Raw genomic sequence first — 24,673 nt, 5'->3', positions numbered from 1 at the left:
CTCATATTTTAAGAATTAATATTTTAGATAATCAGTTAATGGTTATGAATAAAGGCATGGGCAAACAATCTCTCAATAAAGAGGAAAGAAATGCTCAACACACGTCATGAACAAGGAGTTTAGGTTTTGTAGTGGGGTCATATGTAATCAAGAAAAAATAGAGAGGGAAGTAAAGAAAAAAAAAGGAATGAATATTTGTTATTTACCCATTTAGTAAGAGCCAGACATCTCATTTATTTCTGCAACAGACATACATTGAATACCTACCATGTGTCAGATTCTGAATTAGGCACTGGGGACTCAGAGGTGATTAAAAAGAGCTCTAGATTACCATGACTATCAGGTCTTGAATCTCCATAAAAACTGTATCAACTGTGCTTTGGTATCCCCATTTTTATAAATGAGGAAACTGAGTCTCACAGAGTTCAGTGACTCCTCAGGAATACACAGCTAGTACATTATGGTGTTAAAACCAAGACAAATCCAAAACCAAAGACAATGCTCTTTATACTACTCTTTATTGCCTCTCAGCTGCAGTTACAACTGAAAGAGATAAATGTAGGCTTGGACATAAATCAGAACCAAAGTTAGAAAATTGTTAGTTATTGGGGCACCTGGGTGACTCCGTTGGTTAAGTGTCCAACTCTGGAACTCAGCTCAGGTCTTGATTTCACAGTTGTGACTTTGAGCCCTGCACTGGGCTCTGCACTGGGCATGAGCCTACTTAAAAAAAAAAAAAAAAAAAAAAAAACTGAAAAATATTGGTGACACCAGAATTCATGGTGATACCTGAGCTCATTGTGCTAAGCGAACTCTTACAAATACTAGGAAGAGTCCATGTTGCCAAACACTCATCTCTTGGTCCTTGACTTACTCTATCTACTTCCAATGATAGCTGAGGGGTTCTCCTCAAAGTACCTCTTCTTCTGTATTTCCTGACCCCACTGTCACCTGCTTTCCAGGACACCATCCTCCCTGGTTTCTCTTCCACATCATTGGTCTCCTTTGCCAGAACTCAAATGTTAGAGTACTCCAGAGTCCAGCTTCTGGCCCTCTCTCTTCTCTGCATGCACCCCGCTTTGTCTTCTCTCCCTCCTTAGCACATCTAATCCATGATTGCAAATGCCATCCATAAAATCATGGCTCCCAAATTCATAACTCCAGTCCTGGCTTTTCTTATTTTTTTAAGATTATTTATTTATTTATTTGACAGACAGAGATCACAAGTAGGCAGAGAGAGATCACAAGAGAGGCAGGGAGACAGAGAGAGGTGGAAGCAGGCTCCCGGCTGAGCAGAGAGCCCAATTCAGGGCTTGATCCCAGGACGCCGGGATCATGACCTGAGCTTAAGGCAGAGGCCTTAACCCACTGGGCCACCCAGGCACCCCGGCTTTTCCTATTTTTTTAAGATTTTATTTATTTGAGAGAGAGAGAGACAGATAAAGCATGACTAGGGTGCAGGGCAGAGGGAAAGGGAAGAGCAGACTCCACACTAAGCATGGAGCCTGATGAGGGGTTTGATCCTAGGCCCCCAATTCATGACCTGAACTGAAGGCAGATGCTTATCTGCCACCCAGGCCTCCCGGCTTTTCCTTTGAACTTCAGTGTGTCCAACAGTGTGCAAGATATCTCCAGTGGGACCCAAAGAATATAGATATCTGAAGAATGACTGGAAAGAAGACATTTTAATTTGAACCGTTATAAAGAGGAGAACGAAGGGAAAAGTTGCATCTTGGAGGACAGAAGTGGAAAGTCTTTCAGTAAGAAGGGCCTAAAACAAAAGAAATAGTCATCAAAGTTTCTCTTGGAAAATATAAAACTGAATTACTTCCTCTTCTACAGCTATCCTCCAGGACTGATGCAACAATAAAATGTGAAAGAAAATCATAAGGCACTCAACTAATGTGGGAGGCAGAAGAGCCACAGAGGGGATGATGTCACCAATTAAAACCCAATAGAAAATGACTGGGCATAATTTCCAGTACCTGGGCTCTTGGTCAGTTCTCCCTCCTCACATAGCAGGAGTGGACTTGGGGTCTTCATTTTCCTCAGGAAATAGTCTTTGGATTAAATTTTAAAATCTTAAAAGTTGAAAGGAAATTTATGTAATCTGGTCAACTTCCCCCTTTCAATCTGCCTATCTATTCTGTGCCTAAAACAGTCTTCAGTAGTTTCCATGATTAGACAGATCTACCGAGTCAAATTCCTCACGTTCCCCCCTCTTCAAAGGTATATCTCCGTGAATGTGCTCCTCAGCGGGGTGACACAGAGTTAGTATGCAAGTTGCTGCTCTGGGAATACAAGTGAATAAATTCACAGCTGTGTAAGGAAGGCAGTGATCTTCAGGCTTTGGAGGGAAGCACTGTACTCATGCATGAAAAAAAGAATAAGGGCATCAGACACTTAATATCTACTGAATGCTACTAATTATGAACATTATCAGGGCTCAGAGGGTGAGGAAAGGAAGACTTTCTCAAGTCAGGATGATCAGAGAGCAAAGTACGACATTGGTGAGATTCAAGGAGGGTCTTTGTCAGAGATTTCCCCCATGTGTGGGAGACCTAACCAGTGCTTTCCACAGCTTGAATTCTTATTTTAAATTTATTTATTTTTCTTTAAATTCAATTAACATATAACTTTTATTGGTTGCGGTGGTAGAGGTCAGTGATTCATCAGTCTTATATAATACCCAGTGCTCATTGCATCCTTATGCCCTCCATCACTAAGTCACCCCATCCCCCCACCCTTGTCCCCTCCAGCAACCCTCAGTTTGTTTCCTATGCTTAAGAGTCTCACAGCTTGAATTCTAAGAGGAAATTTAATCAAGGCGTTTCTGTGAGTCTAATCCAGCCTGCCCTTTAACCCTGAGAATGCTCTGAATTGTTTCCTATAATAAAAACTCTTTATAATTTCAGAGCATCAGTGGACCCCACAGAACTCATCCCAGAGACTCTTAGTTCAAAATCCTCATGTTCCTCGAGAGAGACACGTAAGCTGCTCAGACAATACCCCATGTCTCATCTCCAAGACTTCTTCCTTCCGGGTATTGAGTCAAAATGTGGTGATGACACTACTATAAAATAATATTAGCCTGTGTCTCAGGGCAATTGAGGAGCATAGTGTCCTCTGCCTCTATTTTCTCCTCCCCTTGGCCCTGGTTTGCTCAGATATCTGCAGGTACATGTGTGGAGAGTTATGAACCATAAAAGGAGGTTTTAATTCTCCCAGTCTATCAGAAAATAATAGAAGGCAAATGTTTGATGGGGTAGGAAATGTGAAAAAACATAGCTGGCCAGGGCACATGTTACAACAGAAAAAGGACATGTCATTTTCCTATGACATAAAGAATGTCCAAAATTAGATAGTCTGTGAGAGAGCAAGGCTGCCTCACCTCATCATCTAGAAGTCTCGACTAGAGACTATAGTCTAGATAAGAGAAAGATAGTGGTGCATCCCAAATTTTATTGAACAGGAAAAAAATAAAGATTGAGTGAATATTCGGATGAGACCACCAGGAAAAGTCCTCACACAAATTTACTGATTTCTCCTGCTAATCTTATAATTTTATGTATATCAGTGTAAAAACATTCAGAATTTGTTGAACAACAGTGGCAAGAGTGGACATCCTTGTCACATTCCTGATCTCACAGGGAACAGCTTTTCCCCATTGGGAATGATATTCACTGTGGGTTTTTCATAGATAGATTTTATGAAGTTGAGGAATGTTCCCTCTATCCCTATACTTTAAAGAGTTTTAATCAGGAATGGATGCTGGATTTTGTCAAATGCTTTTTCTGCATCAATTGAGAGGACCATGTGGTTCTTCTCTCTTCTCTCATTGATTTCTTCTATCACATTGATTGATTTGCGAATGTTGAACCACGCTTGCAATCCAGGGATAAATCTCACCTGCTCATGGTAGATAATCTTTTTAATGTACTGTTAGATCCTATTAGCTAGGATCTTGTTGAGAGTCTTGGTATCCATATTTATCAGTGATATTGCTCTGAAATTCTCCTTTTTGATAGGTCTTTGCCTGGTTTGGGGACCAGGATAATGCCAACTTCACAGAAAGAGTGCACTACTGGGTATTTACCCCAAAGATACAGATGCAGTGAAAAGAAGGGCCATGTGTATCCCAATATTCATAGCAGCAATGACCACAATCACCAAACTGTGGAAAGAGTCAAGATGCCCTTCAACAGAAGAATGGATAAAGAAGATATGGTTCATATATACAATGGAGTATTATGTCTCCATCAGAAAGGATGAATACCCAACTTCTGTATCAACATGGACAGGACTGGAGGAGATTGTGCTGAGTGAAGTAAGTCAAGCATGGGGTGCCTGGGTGGCTCAGTGGGTTAAACCTCTGCCTTCAGCTCGGGTCATGATCTCAGGGTTCTGGGATCGAGCCCTGCATCGGGCTCTCTGCTCAGCTCAGCAAGGAGACTGCTTCCCTCTCTCGGGCTGCCTCTCTGCCTACTTGGGATCTCTGTCTGTCAAATAAATAAATAAAATCTTAAAAAAAAAGAAAAAGAAAAAGAAAGAAGTTAAGCAGAGAGAGTCAATTATCTTACGGTTTCGCTTACTTGTGGAACATAAGGAATAACATGGAGGACGTTAGGAGAAGGAAAAGAAAAGTGAATTGGGAGAAATCAGAGGGGGAAATGAACCATGCGTGACTGTGAACTCTGAGAAACAAACTGAGGGTTTTGGAAGGGAGGGGATGATGGGATGGATGAGCCTGGTTGTGGGTATTATGGAGGGTACATATTGCATTGAGCACTGGGTGTGGTGCATAAACAAGGAATCTTGGAACACTGAAAAAAAAAAATAAAATAAAAACATTTGGAATTTAACTCCATATCTGATGAGTAGAAGTTAATTAGAAAGTACTAGATGATCCTATATTGCTACACATCACATTCAATGCGATTATTTATTGCTACATCAATCCTGATTTCATTATTAAGTCTTTGTATCCCTGTGCCTCAGAGCCTAGCATAGTCACTGGTCACAGAAGATATGAGTTAATTACTTAAAGACTTACTTTATGAATGAAGGATTCAGCCAGGTTTGATCTATGAATTAGGCGAATTGAATGTGCGTAGGTCTTTGGAACTCTGGGTTGACAGTTCAGCACAGAGTACAACACAGTGACTCATGTCTTCCTACGGCTCAACTATGGCCCACTGTTGGAAGCTGCAAGAATTCTTTCACCTACTGAAAAAGAATTGTGTTGGTAGGCATACCATATGTTGTGGGTTGAACTGTGTCTCCCCAAAAGCTATGCTGAGGCTAATGCCCAATATCTGTGAATGTGATTTGGAAATAGGGTTTTTGCAGATATAATCTAGTTTAGATGATATTATGCTTGATTAAGTTTAGCCATGATCCAATGTGACCACTACCCTTATAAGAAGACTCAGAGAGAAGACCATATAACAAAGGAGACAAGAGAATGGGCTGACACATCTATTAGCCAAGGAACATCAAGAATTGCTGGAGACCACCAGTCACTAAGAAGAGACAAGGATGGAGTCTTTTCTAGAGCCTTCGGACAGAATATGACCCTGCCCTACAGATTTCAGACTTCCAGCCTCCAAAACTATGAGAGAATAAATTACTGTTGTTTAAAGTCACCCAGTTTGCAATCGTTTGTTATGGCAGCACTTGGAAACTGGTATACCATGAAACATAATTCTCCAGCTGCTTATGGACTTCCAACACAAGCCAAGACTCTTCAAAAATCAGGGGCTGACCTCACAATGTCACAGTAAGATGGAGGCAGGACACTGCCCCACACTTGCCACCCCACGTATCCTGTTCTTGTCGGGTCATGTACATAAATATATTTGCTGTATACCACATGTAATCAATACCAAAGAAAGCACACATCAATACCAACCATTCAGCAAATCTTTATTAAGCATCTTCTCTCTGCAGACAGCATATCATTCTAGGCAATGAGGAGACTTCAGTGAATAAAACTAACAAAATGTCCTGCTGTCATGGAGCTTATAGTGCAATGGAGGACAACAGCCAATTATCAACTACAAAAGCCAAGTACATGAACTATCAGGTGGGGCTAAAGGTTGTGGAGAAAATTAAGCCAGGATAAGAAGTGGTGGGGGGTAGGGATAGGATTACACTGTTAAACTGGGAAAAAGTAGTCACAATAATGCCTCATGAGATGTTGCATAATCTGGAGACAGTGAGAAATGTACCCATAGATGTTTATGGAAAGCTGTTTAGGCAGAGGGAACAGTAAATACAAAGGCACTGGGGCTGGAAGGTCCCCAGCACATTCCAGAACCAGCAAGGAAGCCAAGGAGCTGGAGCTGACAGTGAGGGAGGGTGTGGTATAGAAGATAGATTATGCGTAGCCCTGAAAACTTGTTGGGATTTGGGTTTTTATCTAAGAGAGATGGGGAGCTACTGTGATTTCTGTGACTTCATGCATCACATGAAGTAAGAACCACTGTGACTCCTGTTTTGAGAATAGGGTCTAGGGAGAGAGGGCCAGAGCAGGGAAACCAATGAGGTTTGTGCAGTAATCCCGATACGGCGGCCTGGACCAGGGTGGCGAGCTGTGGAAAGGATACAAGAGATCTCTGCATGTTTTCTTACAATTGCATGTAGTGACTACAACTACCTCAAAGATGACACTTTAAAAAGCTATTCTTGGGAAATAGTCCTTTGTGCCTACAGTGGAGTCCGAAATCCTAATCCGGATGCTTGAGGAATAGAGCACCCCAGGCTAGACTCCTAATAAAGGATCGCCGAATGCACCCTCAGAAACCAAGCCACTGCCCTGCATATCACACCAGTCTCACTGTGGAACAGGCTTCCCAAAGCTTTCTGTTTTCTAGGTGGAAGCAGCTGTGTGGCACCATTACCTCTCTCTAGAGGGACTTTATTTTATAAAACTCTGCTGTCATAAGATGCACCATCTTATGCCACTAAGAAGGCAGTCTGCCCAGCCATCACCTGGCCAACAGCAGCCCCTGGCCGGGGTCTTCAGAAGGCTGCCATTGCCTGGCCTGGCTGAGGTTGCTGCTCCCAAGCTCCCAGGAAACCACACCCGATAGTCGGGGTCCCTGGCCTCTTCCCCTGCCCAGCGCTGTGAGTTCTGGCTGCAGTGACTGCCAGTGGGATTTCACCCCAGACAAACATGGCGTCCTCCCAAGCTAGCCATCGTGGTGCACCCAACCGCTCACTGCAATGCCACCTAGTGTAGCCATAGAGCTGGTGCTATGGAACCCGCCATCCACCCTGTGCCAAGGACAGCACAGTTGCCTTCTCAATCTGTGTCTGTTGGCTCTAACCAACCACCTGTCCACCACATAACAGCCTTCAGACCCCTAGAACGAGTAGATGCTTAGGTGGCCTTTGAATAGAGTGTCACTATTTAGACTCTAAGAGCCTGCATAAATAATATCCATTGATTTTCTCCTTCCCAAGTTACCCACCGCTGCTGCCCCCATGAACTAAAATTACTGACACCGTTTTCTCCCTTGGAAACTAAATTCCATCCCCAGAACCACCTTTGACCCCAAAGCCATTGTATTCAACTGTTTAGCTCCCCCATCTTAACTATAATCTACCCACAGGTGGAGGCATGAGACTCATGGTAACTTGGAACCCATTCCAAGATGGGCTTGTGGTATGCTAGAAGATTGCAGATAGAACCGAAGGCAAAGATAGTAGTTGGGAGCTATCATCTTGGTCTATAAAGTAAGGAGACACCTCCCAAATCTCAAATAAATCAGAACGTAGAAAAGAACCCCCTCCCCTCTGGCCTGACTCCTGCACTGTCCGCCACTCAGCATCCGTGCGACCTCCCACTGTGCGCACTCCTTCAACGGTCATTGGACCATCTAGCAGGGCTGTCCTTCTAGCCCCGAATGTAACTATTCCCACAGGGGCCACTTTGCAGGATCCACCAGAAATGCCTATTTCTTCAAAACTGTCACGCTGCTCTTTGCCCCTCTGTGCCCTCACACACATGGCATGGTTCTTCACCTGAAATGTCCTTCCTGGCCCTCCTTCCCTAAGTAATGGCCACTCCTCTCCTCAAAACCCAGCTCAAATATGGCTGTCCTGTTTGTCCCATCCAATTCCCCCCACCATGGACTGTCCTAATATGCACCACACTGTGTGCATTCCCTCCCCTACTCCCCTCTGCCTATGCCTTCTGGACAGAGGGACTGTGTTTATTAGACTTGGTATCTCTGCATCTGACATGTATTAATGCTGACTGGCTGAATGAATGGATGGATGGATGGATGCCCTTTAAATGGAGACTCACGCAAAGTTATCATCAGAAGGGACCCTTAGCCATGTCCATAGTCCGATGCCCTCACTTTGTAGATGAGAAACAAGTCTGCAGAATTATGAGCTTCCCAAACTCACACAGTGCAAATTAACAGCCGGATCAGGTGAAGCGAATGTGGGTGAGATGGGACCCAATAAAATAATCCCTAAAAGACAAATCCCAGTGTTTAAAGAATACTGTTTTCTGAGAAGTTCCAAACACCTTAATAATGCTCTTACAGTCTTCTCACCTCTATGAGGTGACATAGGTTAACAACTAATGTCTGTCAAACCCATAGATTAACAACGAATGTCTGTCAGCAGTGTTCCTTGATTTAAATGGTCTGCTGTAAACAAACTTGAATTCTGGGAACCTTGTGGTTACAACACAAGGCTGACAGGCTCCATCATAAGGATCAGGCATCCGCAGACAACCACTCTATTAAACTCTGAGGGTTTCTGTAACTAACTAGACACAGAGCATGGATCTCAAGGGCAAGTTTTTTTTTTTTTAAGCCTTTAAAAAGATTATTTTTAAAATTGTTTTAAAAAATTATTTTTAAAAAATCTTAAAAATTTTTTTAATCTTTATTTTTTTATTAACATATAATGTATTACTTGCTTTGGGCTACAGGTCTGTGAATCAGTCCTACACAATTCACAGTACTCATCATAGTACATACCCTCCCCAATGTCCATAACCCAGCCACACCATCCCTCTCTCCTATCCCCCTCCCCACCTCAGCAGCCCTCAGTCTTTTTCATGAGATTAAAAGTCTCTTGTGGTTTGTCTCCTCTCAATCCCATCTTGTTTCATTTTTTCCCTCCGTACCCCCACAAACCCGTCGTGCCTCTCAAATTCATCATATCAGAGAGATCATATGACAGTTGTCTTTCTCTGATTGACTTATTTCATTTAGCGTAATACCCTCTAGTTCCATGCATGTCATCGCAAATGACAATATTTCATTTTTGATGGCTGCATAGTATTCCTATATACATGTATATATATGTATACATATACATATATATCACATCTTCTTTATCTATTCATCTACTGATAGACATCTAGACATCTAGGTTCTTTCCATAGTTTGGCCATTATGGACATTGCTGCTACAAACATTTGGGTGCATGTGATCCTGATCACTACATTTGTATCTTTAGGGTAAATACCCAGTAGTAAGATTGCTGGTCATAAGGCAGCTCTATTTTCAACTTTTTGAGAAACCTCCATACTGTTTTCCAGAGCAGCTGCACCAGCTTGCATTCCCACCAACAGTGTAGGAGGGTTCCCTCAAGGGCAAGTTTTAACAGGAGTCACTAAGGAAGGGACACTGCCTGACGTGAAGATTGAGCTTGTACCCAATGCCAAATAGATTTTGTAACTGGCAACAGGCTCACTACAACCTCATCTGAACTTAACCCCTACTAGAGTTCAACATGCTTCCGTGTGTGACAGAATCATTTCTCAACAGCCAATGGCAGTGTGACTGCAGTGTAGACTTAGAAGGACATTCCGAGCCAATCAAAAGTGGTGGTACCCGCTCCCACTGCCAGCCCAAAGGAGAAAATACGGGGAATTCAGCAAACACCCAAACAGGAGCTGGGTTAGCCTTGAGGAAGCACAGAGGATGTGGATCTAAAAGACTGGGGTCCAAATCCCGGGATCCCGCAAACTACATGGTTTTGGGAAAGCCAGCGATCTCCTGGGAACCCAGTTCCTGTGTGGTGAGGGGAGGATGTTACCAACTTCACGAGGTTGTCACGAAAATCAGATGGCGTGACACAGAAATGAATGCTAAACTTCGTGGCACTTGTAACTGCCAGTTAGTATTAAAAAAAAAAAAAAATTTAAATGCACACTGAAGAACTCTACGTAAAAATGAAAGTAGAATTGTGTAGGGTGTACCATACAGATTATGATGCTATTATAATTTAATCATTTCCTCCACATACAAGGGGCCACGGCCGAAAAATGTGATTAATAACACAAGCAGGGCGCCTGGGTGGCTCAGTGGGTTAAGCCGCTGCCTTCGGCTCAGGTCATGATCTCAGGGTCCTGGGATCGAGTCCCGCATCGGGCTCTCTGCTCAGCAGGGAGCCTGCTTCCTCCTCTCTCTCTCTCTCTGCCTGCCTCTCTGCCCTACTTGTAATCTCTCTGTCAAATAAATAAATAAAAAAAATCTTTAAAAAAAAAAAAAAAACACAAGCAGCTCTCCAGCTATTCTGCTAGACTTAGAAATCAGCCTTAGATCGCGCATCGAGGGAGGTCAACGGGGAGAAACTTGAGACTGATTAACCAGCTCACCAGCTCACTCAAAACTGACTCGCGGTGCTCAAGAGGACCGTGTCCTCCTCCAAGGTCCCTTGTCCCTCCCCGTCTTCCAGCTGCTGCAGCTCTGGGGGGCGGGCAGAGACGCCAGGGGTCTCCCAGGGCTCAAGGGCTGCCGACCTGTGCTTTGGCTTTAGGCTTTCATGCTCCCTCTCGCCAGGGATCATTACTAACAAGCACTCAGTTCCAATCTTAACGCAAGATTTGTCCTTCCTGACTTACTGTCTGAAGGAAGCTTCAATGAGGAGCAAAGCTGACAAAAGGCAAACATTAAGGGAAACCCAAAGCAGATAACTGCACGTTTATCCTAATTTTCTTATCTCTGTAAAGCCACCGCAGCCGGGGCATCAGTGCAAGGGGCCGGCGGGCTGTGGAAACGCCGCCACAAGGCCAGCAGCGCCCTCTAAGGGCCTCTGGGCGCAAGCGCGGCCGCCCTCGGGGCCGAGAGGAAAAGGTGGGGGGAGGGGGGAGGAATCTGTCTTCCTCATGACGTCACCTAACTCTCAGTGGCAGATTCCTTATTCAAAATTTCTAAATTTTTACCATTTGGCCCATACTGGAGAAATTTCCTTAATGAAAAAATCAATAATAACACAATTCCCCAAACCAGAATTAAATTCATACTCTTTGCAACAAGACAAGGATAAATTCTAGAAGGAAGGAAAAGATGTTAGTTTATATGTATAACCAATACCCCTATCCATATGCCCTAATATCTGCTTACTAAAACTGATAAAAGAAATAAGCAATATCTGTCCCTGCCCCCAGCTACCCAGCTCTTGTCAAAGGCACCTAAAGTTTCCGGTTTGGATATATTCCAACGTAAATATTCTATGGATTAACAAGTAAATATATGTATGTTTTCTCTTCTTCATTTTTTATATCTTTAAATACTCGCCTCTATATTTTCAGACTGAAATAAAATGTCCTGATAAGAGACTTAATGATAACTTAAATAATTCCCAGTTCCATAGGAACAATGAAGCAATGTTTGCTCCTCATTCAGTGACAGGTGGTGGGGTCCTTCCCGAAATGGTTGCTTTTAGCCTCCCCCCCAACCCTCAACTGAAGTAGCAGAATAGCAGCCTCCAATGATGGGCATCTCCCAGTCCCCAGAACCTGTGAGTACGTGACCTCATTGGCAAAATGGACTTTGCAGATGTGATTGAGTAAAGGACCTGGAGATGAAGAGCTTATCCTGCATTATTCCAGTGAGTCCAATAGAATCACAAGGATTCTCATAGGTGAAAGAGGGAGACACGAAGGTCAGAGTCACAGAAGGTAAAGTGTGGGAAGGAGCAGAGTGACAGGACCGCTGGAAGAAGCCGCTAGAAGAATGTGGGCACTTCTAGAAGCCTGAAAAGGTAAGGACCAGATTCTCCCCAAGACCCTGAAGAAAGAACACGACCCTTCGTTTTAGCCCAGTGAGACCTATTTCAGAGTTCAGAATTCCAGACTTACAAGATAATAAATTTGTGTTGTTTTAAGCCACTAAATTTGTGATGAACTGTTACAACAATAAATAAGAAACTAATACAACCCCCCCCCCACACACACACACTCCTCACCTCCTCCCCTGCCTGTTTTCAGGAAATGGGGCTTTATAACTCAACTAGAGATACGAATGGCCAGATGTCACCTCTGGAACCATCCGGTGACAACTCCTCAAGGACATGAATCATCATTCTGAAATTCTGTTATAACCTCTGATTCCACAGCAACAAATTGCATGCTCAGTAGATGAATTAAACATTTCTTTCATCTGGGTGGGCTCCAATGCACAAGACAAAAGGAAAGGGTATATCCATCCTTTCTTCTCAAAGAGGACAAAAGTAGGTGGGAAACCCTGCAGAGCTGGGCATAGATTGGGCCATAGGAAGACCCCAAAAGACTTTGGAGTTGGAAGGAATCTTTCCATTCACTTGGACTAGTGGAGACTGACTAGCTGGCCCAAGGCTGGCCACACTGCATGTGAAGGACACCACTCTGAGTCTCAGAGTCAGGCATCTTGATGGAGGACATACTTCCCCTTTCTATGCAAGTGGCTATCAAACTTCCTCTTCTCTGGATTCCTGTCTACTCTTAAATTAATGACCATCTCCCAGAGGTTATATTTATGTTGGTTTTATCTGTTGTGATCTACTAACCAGAAATATAAACTAGGCATGCATTCCTCTGCATGCATTAAATCATTTTAAAATAGCAGCAGTAAGCCATTTCATATTGGCATTAAAAAAAAACTTATGTTTTATGAAGAATAACTGTTTCCCAAAACAAAAAGAAATGGAAGAGTGGCATTGTTTTACACTTTGGCACATCCCTTCAATAGGAGACAGCAGGATCTCTTCTTTGCTTACGTCTTCAGTCCATTCTAATATGTTGTAGTTGAAGTGCCTGAAGAAAATCCAACTTCACACGGCTCTGTAGTTGGAAAAGTATCTTAACAGCCTCATGAATCTTTTTGGAAAATCTTTGATACTACACCAAAACTCATCAAGTAGCAGTTTCTTCAAGGTTGGTTGTGATGTAGAATCCAAAACTGTATAAAGAATTTTTCACACTTTGTTACATGAAAGATCCACTGGGCTCTCTTGCACTTTGGCTGGATCTTTTAGCTAGGCAAGATTTGGTAACTTTATGCATTGGTCACTTGGAATTTACTGGTTCACTGGGTTATGCAAGTTATCTAAATGCTGACACATTTTTATAAGACAATATTTAGACAATCACATTCATTTATCTCACCACCGATATTGTTAGAGAAGTTTTTAAGCATTGGGAAGCTTTCAAATGATATTGGAGATGACTTGGCAAAATTCCAATTTTCATCTGCAAGCTCAAATTTTATCACTGGCAAGACACACTATCAGTTATTTTACTAGAAGTGACAGGTCCCCTTGTTCATCTTTGAGAAGATGTCTGCCAAATACCCAAGTTTGTCTGTGGTCATTCTTTCTGGTAAATATGGTGTTCCATGAAAAAAGAAGCTAGTTCAGTTCACAACTCAGACTATCACACAAGAGCTTTTCCTTAGGATTACTTGAGGATTGCCAGGATTTTCTTCATGATTTTTCTTCAGGATTATCACTGAACTTGGGCAGTCCGCAGAAGTAATTTATGTCCCTTTCCTGTTCCTTCCCACAAAATATTAAAAAGACATGCATTCAAGGGTAGAGATTTGTAAAATTAATAATTTTTACTGTTGCACCAGGACATTCTTAACTGAAACTGGCATATCTCTTCTTCACTTCAATGACTATGAGTTCATTATGGTGCCAAAACCTCAATTCACCCTAAAATACCAGCGGTTTCACCCACCAAGATTTCTACCTTTGCAGCAAACATCAACACGGTTAAAAACAACAACAACAACAACAACAAAAACAAAAACAAAAACAACAACAACAACAAAAAAAACAGTATCTTGCCATTTCTTTGAAGATAGTTTTGACCTTGCAAATTCCCTGAAAGGATATTTAGGTTCTAAAGAAAAAAATTAAAGTCACCCATAACCACCCTAAGAGAACTGCTAGAAATATATGTGAGTGTGTGTCCTCACATTTTTAGAGATATGTGTCTATCAGACTGGCAAGTGCCACTGTAATCTCAATGGTTGCTTAGCAGTTTATTGTAGGGATGGATGGTGGAGGGATCACTTGCTTATTTTGGTTTATGTTTTAATGGACCACCAAAGGGTTTCTTTTGATCTTTCGTGTGCCCTGCAAATCTCCTCTGTTTTAAGGAAAGTTCCTCTGAGCTGTGGTGGCCTGCCATTTAGAGTGGCCCTGGGTGCTTTCATTACAAGGATTCTGGCCCCCAAGGTCTGGGGAGCAGGGGAAGGCTTGACTCAGGCAGCTAGTGGGGCCCATGTGTTGATTCAGCCAGAGAAGGAGCGGTGTGCCCATGGCCTTGCTATCAGACCCAGAATCCAAGTCTGGAAGAGCGACTGCAACTATGTACGGCAGGACAGACAGGAAGCCTTCCAGAGGAGCAGATGAAATAAATTATGTGCCCCATGATTTCTTTCACAGCGGTGGGGAGCTATCTGCAGATTATATCTCTTCCTTCCCTTCTATTATTTCATTTAAAGGCAGTAGATATTCATTTCAAAATGTGCTGGTCCATTTCTAGTCTGATCATCATTTTCCTGCAAGTCCCACGTCAACACAGTCGAGCAAAGTGCCAGCAAGCATTCCAGCTCCCACATTCCATGGCTCAGTGAATTTACAGAGCAGAAGGCAAGCGAGGGCATAGCATTTCGGGAGCTGCCACACAGAACCCTGACTCCAGGCACACGCAAATGTAACCCACTGGGGCAGGTGGCAGAGGAATCCAGCAGGAGTAAAGCTGGAATCATCATGAAGCCAGGTTAGCATTATTTCCAGCTCCGGCCCATTTTCTGAAACAAAAACTCTTTCAACATTCAGAAAACTTAATTTAGTTGGGGGCGGGGGGGGGGGGAAGCCATGGGTTGTAGGTGGGAGAGAAAGGCTTTAAAATAGCTTTATTCTTGTTAACTACTGCACCAAATATTCAGTGAATGCTTTCCTAGAGATTGTTAAGAGAGGAAAACAAAATCTACTACTGGTCCTGCCTTTTAGGAAGAAATGACTTCGGGCATCCCACCATGCAGATGAACCTGCTGCAGAGGTACCCACCATAAAGAACTGCAAGATGTGCCCCCCCAACTGTCCCTCATTTCCCCTTTTTAAAAGGGCAATAAGGACACTAAATAGCATCATCAAGCAAGTAGCCTTCCTTGGAATCACATCTGAATTTTTATAACCCAGCTGGGAGTGAATAGTATCAACAGAAATGTGGACTTCTTGGATTCCTACAAACTGATGGCATCAATACAAGCCTCGCCGTTTCAAGTGTGAAAATGCCTGCACAGGAGGTGGGAACAAGGGCCACCGAAGGCTTAGGGATGAAAAACCCACCACAAACTTTAACTCTCTGCAGGAAACCTTCAGAACTTCTGAGACCAGCACGCTGGTATTTTCTGAAGAGCGCGGCTCACGTTTCATCCCCGAAAGAAAGCATCCTTCCCAACTCCAGCCCTGGGTCTTCGGGGAAGGGCAAGCTTCTCCCGGATCGGCTCTCCCACTTTCTCTCTCCCTCCTCTCAAGACCAAAGTCTTCCCCCAGCTCCACAGTTCCCACTGGCTTCCGTCCGAGTGCCGCGGACGCCTGGCCGCCCGGGTACCCGACCCCCCCCCCCCCCCCCCCCGGGGGGGCCCCCGCCCCCCCCCCCCCCCCCCGTGCGCTTCTAGAAGAGTCCTGCCTCCCTGCCTCCCTTCTGGTCTCCCGAGTGCCACCCTCCAACAGGCATCCCTACCTCCGGGCAGGTGAACTGAAGGAAAGGATGCCCACAGGGAAATTCTGGGCAAAGAAAAATAAGACCCCCACCTCCACCGCAATGCCAAAGCGTCGCTTTTCTCTTTTCTTTTTTGTTTTTCCTTTGCCTGAATCTCTCCAGGAAGTTAGCCTGACTGCTCGAGTCTCCGGACTCTGGAGCGTTCGACGGCAAAGTTGAAACCAAGGGCACTGAGGTCCCCGGCACCCATGGTGTCCCCGCGCCCGACTCCCATGCGCCAGGTGCCAAGTGCCCAGACCCCGCGTCCCCAGGCGCCCCTCCGCGCCGCGACCCGCGAGCGATGAGGACGCACAGGTTAGTGACACGACACGCACAGCACAGAGCGGGACGGCGGTCCCCGGAGCGACAGGCAGGGTGGGTGATGCGCGGAGGGTGGACAGAGAAGCGGCGAGGAGGCGCGGGGAATCGGGCAGCCGAGCCCGGGACTGCGCGTACCTGGAGCCCCCGCCGGGGACACGACCGGCAGCAGCGCGGCCAAGAGCAGCAGCACCCAGGGCAGCGGGCACCGCGCGCGCGGGGCCGCCCCCGCCTCGGGCGCCATCGGGAGCCCGGGGTGCGCGGCGGGCTGGGCGGGCTGGGCGGGCTGGGCTGGCCGGCTGCCGGGTGGGCGCTGGGAGAGAGTCAGGGAGCGCCGAGGCGCTGCCGTCGCGGCCGAGTGGGTGCGCGCGCTCTGCGCGGTGGCCAAGGCGCGCTGGCCCAGCGCTGATCGCTCCGCCCGCGCACCGGCCGCCGCGCCGCGTACTGAGGCCTCGGGCCGCCCGCCGAGCTTTTTAGCCGCCAGCGGGCGCCCCCTGCCGGCGGCGGGGCGGCGGACTCCGGCAGGAGGGGCACCGTGTGCCGCGTCGGGGCTCCTGTGCCCGAGCGCCCCGGAACCCCGCTTGGTGGTTCTGAAAGTTCGGGGATTCTCCGGGCAGTGAGAATTTCCTCCCTTTGTCCAACGTCTCGTTTTCTGGCTCGGGAAATGGCTCCAATCGCCGCCAAGCCCAAGAGTGACCTACGATCCCGTCGATAGCCCTGGTTTCAACGCTGGGGACGGAAGCCACGTCCCTTCACCTCTTTCTGCACATCGTGGCCTTTCCTGCGGCTCAGCCCGGCCTTCCCACACCCCGCGCGCCCAGAGAGGGCTTTGATGTCCTCGGACCCTGCTGCTCAGGCTGTCCTTTCTGTGGAGCTCATCACCTGCTCTCAGAATCCGTCCTGAAGTCCGGGGAGTCTCCAGCCCGAGGCCTTGACGGACCCGGCCTCCTCTAGGATCGGTGGTGTTAACACTGCTTCGGAGCTCCCTGTCCTGGACTCCCACCTGCGGTGGCCCGCTCCCGCCCTCGGAAGCCTCGCGCCCCTCCGAGCGGCTGGGAGCGCCCCTGCAGGCGACAGGGACACCTGCGCCAGAGCTGCCGGCTGCCCGGCGGTTTCCGCGCCAAGCTGCTCCAGCTCGAGCTCACAACCTAACCCTGAGCCGGCCCTCCATCCGGACACCCCAAAACTTGACCAGCTTTGTGTCGTTCCACAGAGAGGAAGCGATTGTTGTATGAACTGTGGACCGATGAAAAAGAGAAATGCAGTATCTCTTCTCTGAAACAAAGCAACAACAGCACATTCTAGACCTTAAACCCTGGCTGGTGCCTCTTGCCTAGGGATCAGCTACGAACCCTATTTCCTTCAGCCTTCCTTTTGGGAACGTTTCTGTCGCTTCTCAGTGAGGTTTGTTCTTCATTCATCCTGAGGGTCTCATCTCAAAATGCTTAATCATATATTCTTGAGTGCTATCTCTTTTGTTCTGATTTGCACAACAATCTTAGAGACACTGCTCTGCCTCTACAGAGAGAAAACCAAGGCTCCAAGAGTTTATGCGGCTTGTCCACCTAATGTAGGTGACGCCCCTCCCCCCTCCATCTGACCCCAGGTGCCAGTCTTTTCCACCACACCATGCACCTCCAGATGTCTCCTATTCGAGTTTCAGCAAAAGCATCAGGATCCAAGCAGAGAGTACAAATAAAAGTGTGCTTTACTCACCCTGTGTCCAGTACAGATGGATCAGAGACACCTCTTTATCATCCAAATGGTGATCAGTCTTTGTTAGCAGACAATTACACAACACTTCAATGTTACATTGTTACATTACATTGTAGAATGTTACATTCACCTTCTCGAGGTTTGGAAGACATAGGAGAGAAGTGCTGGTTACATTTCCATAAATACATCATTGCCTGAAACCTGCTTCCTCTGGGCAGAAGTTCTGACTAGTTTCCGCGGCAAAGCGCTACCAAGGCAAGTCCTCTTCTGTGCAAATATACTGCGAATCAGTGGAACATAAAGGATTAAGATGTCAGTTACCTGACCTAGCCTAAGAATCGTGGAAGATTCTAATTGTGAATGTTTTGATTGCCATGATAGGAAAACCCCACAGACCTTACTCTAAGTTTCTGTCTGGTGGCCCCAGGCCATTAGGCAAACATGCTGCAAATGGAAGCAGCTAGATATCCCAGTTTATCACCCGCCACTTGTCAGTGGGCACAGAACTTGGCTGGATGGAGAGAAAACGTTCATTAATTTATTCCTTTATATGGCCTTGGTGGAACAGCTGTTTTTGCATCAAGTAATGTCTTAGAATCTAGGGATACATTGTGACTGAGGCTCGGGCAGCTCCTTCCCTGAAAGAGCTTACACACAAAAATTTAAAATCCCAAGCACAGGGCTATTTCAGTTGTGAAACTTACGGACCTCATTCTAAATGCTGCCTATCCCTTCTCTTACTTTATTCTCTTTTTTCCCCTAAGGAGGGCTTTAACCCTGCATGTAATTTCCGTAGGCAGACCTCACTCAGGGTGCTCACTCTAATCCTGCAGAATTAAGAAGTCTAGTTTGGGGAGAAGGCATTAGTAAGCCAGGGTGGAACAAAAGCTCAAAATGCCCCATCTCTGAGTTGCGGTTGGCAGTTGGAGAAGTTGGCTGAGGCATTATGCTAGCAAAACACACATCTGGCTGCCTTCCAGCCTGCGCTGCCCCGGCCCCGCCTCCCGTCCAGAGCAGAACAGGGCTGCAGTTCGGTGGTGCAGCAGAGGCACAGAGCTGCCAAGCACAGAGCATGTCACACCAGCCACATGCGCCTCGGACCCCATGCAGATAGGCAGGTATCGGTGCTCGAAATGGGGAAACTAATTATTACTTCCGCAAAACTTTAATGAGCTCCTACTGCATACCTGGCCTATATTCAGCGGCACAGACTGGTGGTCACCTCTGAAATGGCATGGGCCAGCTGACAGGTGACAGGGGCTTTGCTATCAGCAGCCCAGTGGGCTACCTCCAGGGCAAACCACAGAAAGGCCCAGCATAATCTTGATGCCCAGCAAGACCCTCGTCCCCCCAGGAACACATAACTGGTAGTATCATGCTACCCAGAGTAAACCAGCCCTGGAGAAGGTGATGAGGAAGGGAGATTGTTAGCAGTGAACCCCACCCCCTTTCCTCCTGGGTGGCACCCCCTCTCATTCCGCTTGCCCCAGTGCGCAACACCCATGGAGCCTCTACCAACCCCTCCCACTACCGAACCTGCCTTCGAGGACATTCTTATACCTCCTTCTAACTGAAATGTGAGTGACTGCTATGGCTTCATGTACTCTTAACTGTAAGTATGTGGTGCTTTTCAACTCACAAAGCATGATCTTGTTCACCTTCATGAACCATGAAGGAGGAAAACACACCATTATTCCCATTTCACAGAGGTACAGACTGAGATTAAACAGTTTGTATAACTGTCCAACTGTGTATACAGTTATTGTGAGAGCCAGGAGGCAAATCATGACACTCCCTATGCAAACTCGGCCCTCTTTGCATTACAGACTAGTCTCCTAACGCTTCTGTGAATTAAAAGCAACAAAATATCAGCAAGGGGAGGGGTATTTAATACTAAAGCCTCTTTTATTTACACTTTAGAAAAGGCACCTTTTTTAAAGATTTTTATTTATTTATTTGAGAGAGAGACAGTGAGAGAGAGCATGAGCGAGGAGAAGGTCAGAGGGAGAAGCAGACTCCCCATGCAGCTGGGAGCCCGATGCAGGACTCGATTCTGGGACTCCGGGATCATGACCTGAGCCAAAGGCAGTCGTCCAACCCACTGAGCCACCCAGGCATCCCACCTGGACGCATCAGTTTCATATCTAATTCTTTTTGGCATCGGTTTCATAACCAATTCTTTTTTTTTTTTCTTTTGCATCAGTTTCATAACCAATTCTTTCAGGCCACATTTGAGAAGCAAACTGAGCCCATTTTTCTTACATCCTTCAGAATCTGGATGAAAGTGTCACTCCAGAAGAAACTTCCTATGATTTTGTACCATTCAAATCCATGTGCTTCTCTAGCATACTTCGTGAACTAAGTAATTATTTTTATGACGCTCCTGAAAGAAAAGGTGTAGCTGAGCTATTCCTGGGTTACCCCCATTCCTAGAAGGGCCCTAGTACTCTGCTCCTGCTTCAGCCATAGTCCCATGACTGCCCAGTGGCATCACCTCCATGACCTCGTCCTCCTTTGGGAAACACCCTTTCCTTGGCCCCCAACACTCAGTACTGTCCTGGCTTCTCTGCTTCTGCTACACAATGCCTCCATCTCCTTTGCTGACAGGGCCTTTTCAGCTCCGGCTCTCCGTCTGTCTCTTCTCTCAGCGGAAGGGCTTCTTCCCCCAACCTCTCCTCTCCCCCTCCCCCCATCCTGCTACAATAACTCTGCACACAGCCACCAGCCTTCTTGCAGTCCCCAAGTCACTGTGCTGCCTCCTGCCACAGGGCTTTTGCACCAGCGGGTCCCTTCCCCTATTTTTTCTGCCTTCCTTCCTATCCTTCACAACTCAGCTCTTATCAAAGTCTCCCAGACCTCTGCAAGCTGGTAAGTGCCCCCCGAACTGCACGGCCCACTTGATGTACCAGATAACTTTCCTTTGCAAGCCCTTCTCACGGCTGTGTGTTTATAGTTCTCCAAGTGTTTATCCGTTGTGCATCACCACCGTGTGACTGTGCGCTCCACTAGGGCTGAGCCCATGTCTGGGTTTGCTCCCCTAGTAGTCCAGGAACTGGCCTGTGACCTGACTCACACAGGTGCACAGCAAAAACTGATTGAGTGCACGCAGGCTGGAGGACATGCTGCACTCCTAGTACGGGCTTGGTGGGACGGGCCCCTGCAGGAAGGAAGGGTACGCCTGGACCCCGGCCCTGCTGCCGCTCCACTCCACCCAGATCCTGGCTGTGCTGAACACCTTCCATGCTTAACCAGTGATTCATTGAACCAGCGGGCAGACATCCTCAGGTTAAGAGACCCTCCTGCAAGCATGATTTGGAAAGACTAGACTTCCCCAGGGTACCTGGGTGGCTCAGTTGGTTGAGCGTGTGACTCTTGATTTCAGCTCAAGTCAGATTTCAGGGTCATGAGATTGAGCCCCACATTGGGCTCTGGTCTGAGTGTGGAACCTTTTTAAGATTCTCTCTCTCCCTCTTTCTCCCTTCTCCCTTTTTCTCTCTCTCTCTTCCCACCTCCCTCCCTCCCTCTTAAAAAAGAAAAAGACTAGATTTCCCATTCTGGATGATCAGTGCCTTGAGTCTAGTAATCACAAGCAAATACTCATTTATTGTTTCCAACATGGAGAAGGAATGAGTGGAAAGTAATTGTGTAACAAATTCAGGGGTTTTTTTTGTGATTATTAATTGGTGACACACATCCTGTTTGCTGTTTCTTTAATTCATTCAACAAATGGGTGTTGGGTGCCTTGAGATTTGCAGACACCATAATTTCTTTAATCAGCTCATTTACCTGCTTTGGTATATTCAATACTACCCGTTGCTGCCAGGGAGGAGTCCTTGTGCTTACAAATGTCAGTGATCACCTTGACCAACACCATCATATCAGAAAGGCAGAGATTGAGGGATACTCCTCTTCTGGTCCAAGGATATGACAGGTTTAGTTTTTTCATATTTTTTTTTTTTCCCAGAGGGCTTGTGTTTCAGCTATTCCAAATAGTAGGGGCTTAAAGCAGTGCTCATGTGTTGTCTGTCACAGATTTTGTGGGTCAGGAATTCAGAAGCAGTTTGGTTAGACAGTTATAGTTGCAGGCCTCTCACGAGATGCAGTCAGAACGTCAGCTTTGGGGTGTTAGTCACCGGGCGGTTTGCAGGAGCACCCACTTTCAAGAGGATTCCCTCTCGTGGCTGGCATGATGGCGCTGGCTGTTGGCTGTTGGCCTCATTTCCTCTCCATCCGGGCCTCCAACAGAGCTGAGTGTGCTCAGAACATGGCGGCTGGCCTTCCCTACAGCAGGCAGAGCAGAAGTCCAGGAAGAAGCAGAACAACCTTCTGTGATATGCCTTGGAAGCATCTACCACCACTTACATCATAGTCTATTGGTGACTCAGACCAACGTTGATGCGGCACGGGAGGGGACTACACAAAGATGTAAAACCCAGGAAGCACAGACCATGGAGAACGAACCTGGAGGCTGACTACCACAGATTGATCCTGTGGCCATGTCCCTGCTTTCTTGCCAATTCCTAGATTCAATGACCAGTGATTTGTTTCTCTTTGAATCTTTGCTCCATGCTCACTCCCCTTTGTTCCAGCTGAGGCCACGCTGCTAGGAAATGCACCCCACCTTCCCAGGCCTCCTCCACAGGGTCACAGAACATGACATTCTACCCTCCACTGCCTGTGATGTCCTTCGTCATTGTGTCCCAGTGGCCAGAGCATGTTTGTCCCTGAGCATGTTTGTTTTGCGAGGCTATGACTTTCTGGTTTGCTTTAATGGCAAGGATCCTTGTGATTCATAAAATATGACATGATTTTAGCTCATAAATTCTGTGCAGGGACCCATCGAGGACAGATTCCATTTGCAGCCTCATTGCATTTAGCAGGCCCGCCTTAAGGATCCTGTGAATGGAAATGACAGTTTCTTTCCTAATTGCTCCCGTCAGCCCCTCTCCTCTGTACTCGCTCATGCACCTCCCTTAACCTAGAAGGTCCCTACCCATTTTTCCTTCACCTAATCAGTTCACTTCAACAATGTTTTTTTGCAGCATGTATTCAAATCTTATGCCACCTCCTCCTGGAAGCCTTCCCTGACTAGACCCTCAAAGAATTTTCTCTGAAAATTCCTTTAGCACTTATGTCTGTATCACATCATTCGTAATCATGTGTTATTGTTCCAGCTTGGTGGCAAACTCCTATTCCTTTTTGACGTACCATGGAACCATGAAGAATGTAGAGAACATTCTTCTTAGAAATCATTTTTAGAAATCATTTTTAAATACCTTCATTGATTTTTCAACAAACATGCCTGGAATGCCTTCTACATGTCGAGCACTAAGCTAAATACAAAAAGCACAAGCATAAGTAAAACACAGTGTCTGGAATGATCTTTCAGAAGAATGATATTTTGGTGGCAAATCACACACGGTCTGATCATGTATCATTCATGACTTATCTGCCTGGCTTTGTAAGCTTTATATCAAATACAAGTTCAAATGTAGCAATCAAAATGTGGTAACTTTGCATATTGCAATAGTTAGCAAACTCCTAAATAAGGCTAATTAATCAAGCTGGATATTCTCTTCAGGCACTTGTTTGCTTGGTTTGCAGAGCCTAATATGAAGATGTCATTGAAATGTATTTTTTTTTTAAGATTTTATTTATTTATTTGACAGAGAGAGACCACAAGCAGACAGAGAGGCAGGCAGAGAGAGAGGAGGAAGCAGGCTCCCTGCTGAGCAGAGAGCCTGATGTGGGGCTCGATCCCAGGGCTCTGAGATCATGACCTGAGCCGAAGGCAGCGGCTTAACCCACTCAGCCACCCAGGCGCCCCTGGAATGTATTTTTAAAAGCAGGATGCATTGTTATAACTGGTGGCAGGAAAGAAAATATGCAAAGTTTCAAATATCACACAGAAAACTTGCAACTGCTAAACCGCCAAATTATAACTTCTCTGAGAAAAGAGACTGCCAGTGTTTCTCAAATAAGGATGGATAATCTCTCTGGAAAGCATGATCCTCTGCCCACTCCCCTCACTTCCCTGTCTTTGCTCTGATGTCCTTCTGAATATGGTCACTGGGCTCCATGCACATATTCGAGATTGAATCATTCATTCAAGATTGTATCTCTGGGTTTTTTTCCTCTATTGTCCATATACAATACACATCAGTGGAGAGTTCTTAGCCTTTTAGTTCTCCAGAATTAAGTCCCCTGAAAGCACCCACTGAATATATGCCACTTCCAGACCAACTTTCCACCTAGAAAGCCTTCAGGGGAGCCACTGGGTATAATTATGCAGTACATCCACCATAGTCTTCTCAGGGATGTCTCCACTGTGCTCCCTTTAAAACAGATGGGATCCTATAAACACATTTCACCATTATGTGAAAGAATTATTAAAGATGGGATTGGAGGCGCACCTGAGTGGCTTAGTGGGTTAAGCCTCTGCCTTCAGTTCGGGTCATGATCCCAGGGTCCTGGGATCGAGCCCCATGTGGGGCTCTCTGCTCAGCAGGGAGCCTTCTTCCCTGTCTCTCTGCCTGCCTCTCTGTCTACTTGTGATCCCTGTCTGTCAAATTAAAAAAAAAAAAAAAAAAAAAAAAAAAAAAAAGATGGGATTGGTATGAGAAAAGTGGG

General features: G+C 46.0%; 1 protein-coding gene across 1 annotated transcript in view; it reads right to left on the bottom strand.

Annotated features, from left to right (window-relative positions):
- The window catches only part of FNDC1 (fibronectin type III domain containing 1), a 111,799-nt gene extending 95,257 nt beyond the window's left edge, over positions 1 to 16,542 (bottom strand). Inside the window, exon 1 of the mRNA XM_059401365.1 lies at positions 16,466 to 16,542. The gene's annotated coding sequence lies outside the window, so the exon portion shown is untranslated. The remainder of the gene's footprint in view (positions 1 to 16,465) is intronic.
- Between the last annotated feature and the right edge of the window lie 8,131 nt (positions 16,543 to 24,673).

The sequence above is a fragment of the Mustela nigripes genome, chromosome 5 (genome assembly GCF_022355385.1).
Source record: "Mustela nigripes isolate SB6536 chromosome 5, MUSNIG.SB6536, whole genome shotgun sequence".
Classification (NCBI taxonomy): domain Eukaryota; kingdom Metazoa; phylum Chordata; class Mammalia; order Carnivora; family Mustelidae; genus Mustela; species Mustela nigripes.
The sequence above is the reverse complement of the archived record's forward strand: the minus strand, read 5'-3'. Positions and strand labels throughout refer to the sequence as shown.